The 10,715-nt window shown below is 41.3% G+C and overlaps 1 pseudogene; it reads right to left on the reverse strand.

Annotated features, from left to right (window-relative positions):
- LOC125366931 overlaps positions 1–7,607 on the reverse strand; it is a 10,137-nt pseudogene extending 2,530 nt beyond the window's left edge.
- Positions 7,608–10,715: the final 3,108 nt, after the last annotated feature.

The following is a 10,715-nucleotide window of genomic DNA, read 5'->3' on the forward strand; positions in this document are numbered from 1 at the left end:
AGTGTCATGTGTCATTAAGTGTACACCTAGCCCTTCACCTAGGACTTAGCGGAAAAGCACTAAGAAGAGGGGATAAAGATTAAGTACATATTAAATAGAAGCAATGAAAAACACACAAGAAAAATTGCAAGCAATAGGCCCTATTCATTGGAGTAAAATTAACATAATACAAACAAATATAACACTAGAAAATTACTGTAGATTTAGTTCAGAAATTGTATATAGTAATCAAATATCTGAGTTTAGACCTAATGATGCTTATTTCTACTTCCATTTATTTTACCCTTGAAGCCATGCAGACAAATCCTATCTGGCCTTATCAAGATAATGTAGCACTTGGGGACAAAGATGCAGCCCGAGAGCCCTGCACTGGAGGCCAAGATGGAGAAGACCTCCACAGCCACCATGACCTTGCCCTTGACACTGTGGTAAACAGGTAGGAAGGTGAGTCACACACTGCAGAACACTAGCATGCTGAAAGTCAGGAACTTGGCTTCATTGAAGGTGTCAGGCAGGTTCCTGGCCAGGAAAGCCACAGTGAAGCTGGCCAGGGCCAGAGAGCCCAGGTATCCCAAGACACAGTAGAGGCAGTGAGGGAGCCCTTGTTACACAGGAGGAGGATGTGGCCATGTTCAGAGTGTGTGTCTGTGTCAATGAAGGGAGGAGAGGTTCCCAGCCAGATTCCACAGTGAGTCACCTGGATCAGGGTGCAGATGGGAATGATGAAGTTAGGAGCCCCTGACACCAGCAGCCACCTCATCCTTCTCCATGGAGAAGTGACCTTTGAAGGCCAGAACCACAGTTAGAGTTTTGGCCAAGACAGCAGAAACAGCTAGGGTGAATGCAACTCCAAATGTGGTTTGCTGTAGAAAGCAAGTGATTGTGTTTGGACGGCCAATAAACAGTAAGGAACAGAGGAAACAGAAGATGAGGGAAAGGAGCAGGATGTAGCTGAGAGCCTGGTTATTTGCCATGACAATGGAGGTGTTGTGATGTTTCACAAAGACCCCAAGAACAGCTGCTGTGAGTGTTGATAAGCCAAGAGCCATGCAGGCCAAGGCCATCCCCAAGGGCTCCCCATAAGCCAAGAAGCTTGCAGCTCTTAGTAGGCACTGGTTTCTCTGTGTGTTGGCATACTGGTGATCTGGACCCTTCACACACTGCTCCATATCTGGTATGGAAATCACGTAACTATTTGTCTGTTTGCAGTACTGAAAAGTCAACTAGAAATTCCTATATAAAGAGAATTCTGACATATGAATATTTAGTCACATTACATAAATATTACTGATTACCACACATGTTGAGTATTATTTTTATGTCTTCATCATATCCTGCTTACATTCTCATATTTTAATCTGATTTCATCTGTTTTACCTGAATTGACAATAAGATATTATTTATTGCCATTTCTAATGACCTACAAAAAAAATTTCTGTACCTCTTCATTGTACCTTAAATCTCAGACTTGTTTGTGAAACTTAAACTCTTCATTCAAAATTCTGGACAGTGGGGATGGGAGTTTGGCCTAGTTCTGGGGTGCCTGGCATGCATGAAGTCCTGAGTTTGGTTCATCATCACCATATACACAGAACAAGCCAAGGGTAGTGCTTTGGCTCAAGTGGTAGAGAGCTAGCCTTGAGCAAAATGAAGCAATGGACACGGCTAAGGCCCTGAGTTCAAAGCCCCAGGACTGGCAAAAATAATTGTGGACAGTGAAGCTTGCACTATCCTTTATGCCTATGTACAATAAAAATAAGAGCACCGTGACCTTCCCTTCAGCAGTTAATAGTCGTCTCATGTACTTACCTATATGAAACAGAAAATCAAATGATTCTTTCAAGCTATAAAGTTATGCTATGCAAAACACCTGTGCCCTCTTTTAATATGCCCAATCCAACCCAGAGCACTTGCTCTGTTCCAAGAACTAGTCGTTGCCCTAGACACTAAACATGTGCAAAATCTTTGTCTCCTTTGCAGTTAGAATTTGATTTTGAAGAAATTAGAGTCTTTGTTTTTTCAAAGGCTTTGCACTTAATATAATAGAAGTTAATCATATTCTTGTATCCCCTTCCTGTGGTTGTACCTGTACTATCTTTGTATCTCATCAGAGTACATTGGAATCCGTGTATACTGGTATTAGAACTAGGAAACTGAAAGGGAATACCAAAATCGGGAGACACGGGGTAAAAAAGACAAACAACTACAAAAGCAATACTTGCAAAACTGTTTGCTGTAAATGAAATGCACTACTCATGGGGGGGGGAGAGAATGGGGGAAGGGAGAGGGAGAATGAGGGAGGAGGCAACAAATAGTACAAGAAATGTATCCAATGCCTAACCTATGAAACTGTAACCTCTCTGTACATCAGTTTGACAATAAACATTTTTTAAAAGTTAATCATATATTACTGAATGGTTGAGTAATCATACATACAACATACTAGAAAAAATTAATCCTATATTTTAACCAGAGCTATAAGATTTTCATTTCAAATAGTATCTACCACTGTCAAAATTAAATTACTAAGTGAGGGAAAGAAGAATTTGATTTTGCACGCCTAACACACCACTTCACCATTGACTTATATAGATTGGAGATACTAGGACAGAGTATGACTTTCTTTCTCTGCCGTGAACTTACCTGTCCCCTTTGCCATCTCATTCTCTGAGCAAGGGATACAATCAAAACAACAGGGAGCCTTTCCCTCCTGAGGGGCTTTCCTGAATCCAGGAACACAACTTATACTGCAGAGAGAGCGGGGAGGCTGAGGAAAATCACATGTGTGTGAGTAACTCTTTAGACTTCTGTAAAATACTCCAAAAACCTATTGTTTTAAAATAGTAGAATATTAAGCATATTACTTCTGTACACACACATTCAGTCATTCAGTTGGATGCTGAGATAGATTGCCAATCACATGACTACAAAAGGCTTATGGGCTCTAGACTCGATGTCTAGACTATTGAACTATTTAGAAATGTAGGAAATTTAAAAATAGAGATTCATGGTGAGAATGTACATTCTACTGGCCAGCATGTCATTGCATGTTGTCTCCTATTCACCTATGAAATTGTTAACAGCAAGAAGGGAGTAACCTGTTTGAAACTTGAACAGTACGTTGAAAGGTAGAGCATAGACCTCCCTTTACAGTTTATATGATCCCCATAGGCATGATATCTTCTGAGTTTTTCAGTGGCCATAAGTTAGAATCTGGTGACAGATTCTGAAGGATTTCTCTCACCAAAGATGACTAGCAGGACAACTAACCCTTGAATGAAACCTCCACAGAAGGAAGCAAAATAAACCTTGCAACCACATAAAGTGATTCCTTGGGTAATTTGTCTCAGTGTTTGTTGGGATCTGAACGATCCCTTTCTCCCCAAATTTCCAGGGAGAAATGTCTAAACCGAAAAATACTATGAGAGAGCACTCGGCCTTATCTTCCGCCCGCAGAAGGTGAAGGCGTGCTCTCGCTGTGCTGTGTTTAGCCAAGGAGAGTAAACTACTGAAATCTCCCACCCCTGCCCCTTCTCACGTGTCAGCGATCCATGCAGAGAAAGGAAGACTCCAGGGAGACAGTCTGGGGTTTTGAACTGAACTCCTGGCCCAAGGGGCCGGGGGAAGGTTTTTATTACTGTGGGGAAGGCGGGAAGGCAGGCTTTGCTAATTGGCTGAGCCGGGCTGTCTTGGCCAGAGTGGCATCTTGGGACTCCCCCCACGGGCTGACGTCACACCCCAATAGAACCGCCCCTGGGCACCGGTGGTACCATCTTGAAGGCATCCACGTGGACCTGAGATTGAGACGGGATGCGGGCCAAGCCAGAACTACTCTTTCCAGTTCCGGACCCGGAAGGTGTAGGAGTGGCTTCCGGCCATTCGGTCCCAGGGCGGGAGGAAGGGAGGTCGATCGGGGACTGCCCCTCTACGTATCCGGCCAACATCCCCACAAGTGTTCACTACTTGTTAAGAAATATGCAACTTATATTTTATGACACTATTCTGAAATAACATTTAGAGACTGTTAATTGCCTTTTTTTTCTTTTGGCGTTGGTCTTAGGGTTTGATCTCAGTGTATGTGCATTACCTTGAGCTCTTGTTTTGCTCAAGATTAGTACTCTACCACTTTATCCACAGTTCCACCTGAGCTTTTTTTTGCCAATTGAGATAGGGTTCCCAAAGATTTATCTGGCAACCGGAGTTTAAAACAGACCTGTAATCTTAGGATTGAGGATATCTTCCTCCTGAGCAGATAGCATTGCAGGAATGAGTCCTAAACACTCAGCCCTGATTTTATGGTGGTTAAATGAAGAGTCTCACAGAAGTTCTTGCATGGAATGCCTTCAATTCATAATATTTGTATCTCAGCCACCATAGTACCTAGTATTTACTGGAGTAGGTTGCTGGCTTCAAAACAGATATACATTATAAGTGTGAATTTTGCTTAGTTTATGTCCTTAGGATCATCACAATTCAATCCCACCCACCTCTGTAGATTCTATGGTCCAGTGACTCATTTCTTCAGATATAAAGAGTTGATTAGTATATGGAGAAAACTTTCCTACTTTGTGGGAAATTCCAAATGTTCACAATGTCATACTCTACCTCCAATTTCCTTTTCTCATCCCAAATCACCTGATCTCCAGCAGGATTGTGAAATTGGATGTTCTTCAGAAAAGGGTGCAGCTGAAAGAGAGTCACAATCTTATGGTGAAGTCTATCCCAAGTGAAGTCAGAAAACTTGAAAAAAAAATCCTGATTGCCTTTAATTTCTGGTTCAGAATGTAGCAATAACAGAGCCACCTAATGAAGTATCCCTGGAGAAAATCTATGGAGGAATAAAATGTATCCTTCTGAATCCTGGTCTCTCAACAAAGGAGTAATGTCTTTTCAAGAGAAACCCAGTCCATCTAAATAGTCATGAATGAGATGATTCTCAGTTGCCTAACTACAGTCTGCCATAATCAGTAATTCTATGAATGTTGGCAGTCAAGGGTTGGTAAATTTGAATACCTAAAGTAGAATAAAACTAGATCCCTTATGAAATATATGGACAATTCTATTTAGTAGGTCATCCTTTGGTATCAGAAACAAAACTTATAGGGAAAAGGTGAATTTACAGTTTTCAAAATATGTGCTTTAAATATGTTGAGGCCATTTGTAATTAGACGAATTTCGAAAACAAAGAACATAATCCTCATTATCTCCTACTTTTCCTCAAGAACATGAAAATACATGTCCGGAGCACCTCCCATACATTGAACCAGATATTATGTCTTGGGTTTTGGAAAAATACATGCAATACTTAAATTTCATGTGGTAAGAAAACAATGTAGGAAGTGACTTTCTTCATGGGGTGTGCCATCCAAAACAGAAGGCCTTACTTGTGCAGGGGAATGCACTGTCCCTTTTCTGTTTCCCAAGGTTTGTACTTCTGCTTGATGAAGAAACATCTCATGGAGAGCAAGGCCGCAGCGTGTACAGTGTTGTATATATTGTAACTGTCCCCAGACAAGGTCATGTCTAAAATGTGCCTAGGTAACAAATCCAAGGAGCCATCGTGAGGACAGTTTTTCAATGTTACACAGTCAGGCTCAGAATCAGAGCAATTAAAAGACACAAACCACAGCTGAGAAAGGAAAGCATCTCCTGGGTATTTAGAAGGGTCACTGCCTTGACAAAATCTGTGAATCTGGAAACATCTGGGTGATGGTGTGAAAACATGAGAGGTACATGCAATGATCCTAGCAGGAAACTATCCCTACTCACCGTCAAATCCCACTGTGAATTCAGGATACAAATTTTGCCTTTTATTGACAATTGCACAACAAGTAGAAATTCATTATCACCATATATAATGAAGACATTTGCTGATGAGTTGTTAACCTGGTTTTTAACTGCCTTGAGTTTTTTTTTATGGAAAAGAATATTGTTCGGGAGTGCTAGCTCAAAGGCTACACAGACTCCATTCTTGGCCAACTCTTCTTTTAATTCAGGAAGAATCCACAAGCCATTCTCGTCCTCTAAGGTTAGCAGTTGCATCTGAAGTGACGCAGTAAGGAGACCATGGCAGTGGCCATTGAGGTGTCCTTTTGGGCCATCTGATAGAGAGCAGGGAACTTCTCATGGTCGCTCGGGGCTTGATCAACAGGCCCAAAGGAAATCAAAAGGGAATGAAAATTGGAAGTTCCAGGAATGAGAAGATTTAAACGCATCATAACCTCAGTCATATAGTATGTACTGTAACCAGTTGAAGTAGGTGGAATGTAAGTTTTCTTTTACTTTTTGAAAATGTGCTTTTAATCACAGTACCAGCTATCAATTTTTTTGTATAATGCCACTTGATCTTAGTCATTATTTCCATCAACTCCTCCCATTTTTTTTTTTTTTTGGATAGTCCTGGGGCTTGAACTCAGGGCCTGAGCACTGTTCCTGGCTTCTTTTTGCTCAAAGCTAGCACTCTGCCACTTGAGCCACAGTGCCACTTCTGGCCATTTACTGTATATGTGGTGCTGGGGAATTGAACCCAGGGCCTCATGTATATGAGGCAAGCACTCTTGCCACTAGGCTATATCCCCAGCCCCAACTCCTCCCATTTTTATCAACACTGCCCATTTCCTGATTTTCCTAGTAGCATTTTCACACATGTACACTGAATATTATGGTCTATTTACTCACCTATCTATTCCCTATTCCTCTGGTGCTTTTCTAATTTCCTTAATAACTATGTCCTGGAGACAAAATGTGCTTCATTGCTTTTTGTGTTAATTCTTCATATTCAATTATAGTAATTATACCAAGGAATTACTTCCATATATATATATATATATATATATATATATATATGCTATGCTTATTAATCATATATATATATATATATGGACCTGTATGTGGTCTCTGTTTAATAATGCATTATCATATTTAGATTTCGATTTACCTTTCACATACGATCAAACACATGCCCCTTTTCTATTTCTGAACTAGACTTAATTCAACATAATACCTTGCATGTGGGTATAGGTGTGTGTGTGTGTGTGTGTGTGTGTGTGTGTGTGTGTGTGTGTGCTAGAACGGAGGCATGAACTCAGGGCCTTATGTACTGTTTTTGGCTTTTTTTATGAAGGCTAATGCTCTACCATTTGATCCGCACATTACTTCCCACAGGTTGCTGATTAGAGATAAGTTTCCTCAGTACCTAGCATTATAGATGTGAACCACCAGCACAGAGCTCAACATAACTTTATACTTTAAAGTCACGTTCCTTTAACTGATTTTTTAAAGAAAATTATTAATAAGGTGCAAAACTTTAAATAAGCCTTTTGTTCTGCTCTAACTTTTTTATCCCCTTTCTGAATAATGAAACTATACATAACCAATTACCTCAAATTCTTAGATTTTATATCTCAAAATTTCATAGGATCATTAATCTAGTGTCTTTCTCTCCTTCTCTAACACCTAAAATGTCACCAAATTAGACATTTAAAATATTACTCCACTCCTTCCACTCTCACCTGTGGAAACCTATAGAGGTTCAGCAATGTCCCAATTTGGGCAGATGTTGTTTCTGATGGTCCTGTAAGTACTGCTGTAGACTGGCTGTCTCCCATACATGTGTAATTTGTAGTTTTGGAATACCCATTGAGGCAAAAAAAGACATATGTATATACATTCCAAATTTCAAATTGAATATTACGGGTATCAAATCCCAGAGTCAAGTTATGTAAAAGTTTAGGGGTTTTGTTGATCTCTTCAATAGCAAAAGTCAAGGCCAAAATAAACTGGTAGTTCTTGAAGATAAACCTGTGTAATGAACATAGATATTGAAAAGGAGTATTTCCAAACTTATGACTTTAGTGAATTGAATGCTTGCTTTTCTGCCAATGAATTTGCCAAAACAGTATGCCATATTGGAGTCGAATGTGAATGTAATGTCTTCTGCTTATAGATGGGATTAGGAAAGGACATGAAAGGAATTTGTCCTGAGTGAGATTCAGAAACTTACTTCAGCTGAGAAAAAGCTTGCGTAGTCTCCATTATCAAATGCACCACAATAATAACCTGTTGTCCATGAAACCTGGGATAGACTTACACGAGATACAAATATTCTATTGCCTTTATCTTTGAGGAACTAGCTCTAGCTATGTCAAAAATCTTTGAGTCACTCACTTTAAGATATATGGTTATATGGCAGGCAAGCGTAACAAATACCCAATTTAAGGCCATCTTTCTGAAGCAAGGGCTGATTGAAAGAAGGTTCTATAGCTAGGTCTGCTCACAGAGCCAACGTATTGAACAGTTCTTCCTGGGATATAACCAAAACATGACCTCAAATATCAGACGACGGAATTGTATTCTTATTTGTGTAGCAACCTGAAAGGATGCAGCCAACTCTAAGTAACACTTGTGGACAGAGGAATCTTCAACACAGTGGATGACAAATGAATTATGAACAAGGTTTCCATGGAAATCCCCAGTAGGCCATGATAATTACCATGGTATACAATGGTAAAATACCAAAGTAAAAAGCAGTGGCCACTACCATGTTCCCAATATTTTTAGACTGAGATCCTGGAAAGACAAGAACACAATGGAGTAAGGAGACTTAAAGTACTTTTCTTTCTCTCTGTTATGACTGTATGTGCAGTGGTGTGTGTGTGTGTGTGTGTGTGTGTGTGTGTGTGTACATTCTAAAGAAATTAATCTAAAATCACACATTCTTTGAAAAAGGACACAATGGAGGCAAGATGGAAATGCAAATAAGATAATGAGTTTGTTCAACATGTACTGCATGTATATCTAAAACGTTACAGTGGAAGCCTACCATGTTGGAAATAACTTCTAAATAGAAGAAAATAGTGATATTGAAGAAAATCTAATTGAACAAACACATTTGGAGGAGTAACCTGAAAGAAGACTGAATCCATGTGGAAAAGGTTGACAACAGTATTTAATAAAGCAAGGTTGGCCACTCCCCCTTGGAGTCTCCTCTCCACCTCCCAGTGAACCTAGCAAGCAGCTCTCCCCCTGTTGTCACTTCCAGTGAACTCCTCATTTTCTTCTGATTGGTCCACACGAGGGCCAGCCCCGCCTCTAGGCATCTCAGTCCCTTCCCATTGGCCCACAGCCTGATTGTTCTTAGCACACGCCTACCCCTGAGAATTAATATTTGTCTGACAGACAAATTAATATTTGTCTGCCTTTCTGAAGTGGAGGGGAGGGGAACCTAGGTAGGTAGGCCCCTGCCTTCGTTATCTCAAGTTAAGGGTCTGTTTTATGGCAGGCCGCAGAGCATCCTTACCTGGAAATCACTGCCCCTGCTCCCAAAGTGTCTCTATACCAGAGATGGGGGGTAGGGAACAAAGAGAGAGAGAGAGAGAGAGAGAGAGAGAGAGAGAGAGAGAGAATGCCCACAGTCTGCTAGAGTCTTGCCTTGCCCTTCTGTTGGTCTTTGTGTCTGCTCCTTTGCTCGCTTATCTACTCAATAAAGCTCAACCATGTTTTCTCACCCTCTTGAGTAGCACAGAAATTAATATTCTGCTAATCCTCACCTGCATCGGGTGACAAGAACTAAGAACAAACTGCATACAAATAGCAGACCCAAATACAGGAGGGCGAGGAAGGAATAGTGTATGTGACATTGAACGTTCAGGTCACCCACTTATCATTTGTCTTTCCCTTCAACCGAAGAATACTTGTGATCTCTCTCCCTCCCTCCCTGTAGCTCGGTATTCTTTGTGCTCTGCCAACTCTGCTTGACCCAGTCTCCCTGGCAGCCCTCCTGAACCTGCCACTAAGCAGCTTCCCCTTTGGACTGGAAGGAGGGAGTTGCCAGGAGCCAGGCACCCCAAAAGAAAGTCCTCCTCTCTGAAATTAAACACACACACACACACACACACACACACACACACACACACACACACACTGCATTCATGCCCACATGAGCCCAAGAAAATGCAGAGTCAATTTAAGGGCTTCCCCGTTTTGAACATTGATGCGCGTGAACAAGATGGATGCCGGCTGCCAGTGAGGCTCGAATTTTCCTTGAGAATGTCTCCACAAGGAATGGTCCCCATCCCTCTCCAAGAAGACAGTAGTTCTTGGTCAGTCCGTGTATGAATTCTTAAGATTGTAGAGCATTGCACGGGAAAGGTTGTTATGAAAACAAAGTGGGGGGGGGGGAGATGCGGGCATATGTATGTAGCAAAAGCAGGTGGTTCAAACAGGTTTCCAAAAATAAGAAGCTAGGATACTAGGCTTCAGCCCAAGAAAACCTCAGGGGCAGTGTCCAGGTCCCAGGACTCAGGACCCCAATGAAATCCCCAGTACTACCCCACCGAAAGAAAGAAAGAGAGAGAGAGAGAGAGAAGGAAGGAAGGAAGGAAGGAAGGAAGGAAGGAAGGAAGGAAGGAAGGAAGGAAGGAAGGAAGGAAGGAAAAGCACTGGGTTAGAATCCTTAGCACAACATAAACAGAACAAAGGGGGAAGTGGAGTTCTGGCTCAAGAGGTACAGTGGTAGCCTTGAGCTAAAGATAAAGAAAAAAAGAAAAACAACAGCAGCAGCAGTAGCAGCAGTAGCAGCAGCAGCCAGTGTTCCATCCCTTAGTTCAAGACACAGGACTGACCAAAAAAAAAATGTTGGATTGGAAAAAATTTGCTCAGACAGACTTTAATTAGCAGCATGTGATACAAGAGTTGTCACAAGCTCAGGGATCGGG

This window comes from Perognathus longimembris, chromosome 18 (genome assembly GCF_023159225.1).
Source record: "Perognathus longimembris pacificus isolate PPM17 chromosome 18, ASM2315922v1, whole genome shotgun sequence".
NCBI lineage: Eukaryota > Metazoa > Chordata > Mammalia > Rodentia > Heteromyidae > Perognathus > Perognathus longimembris.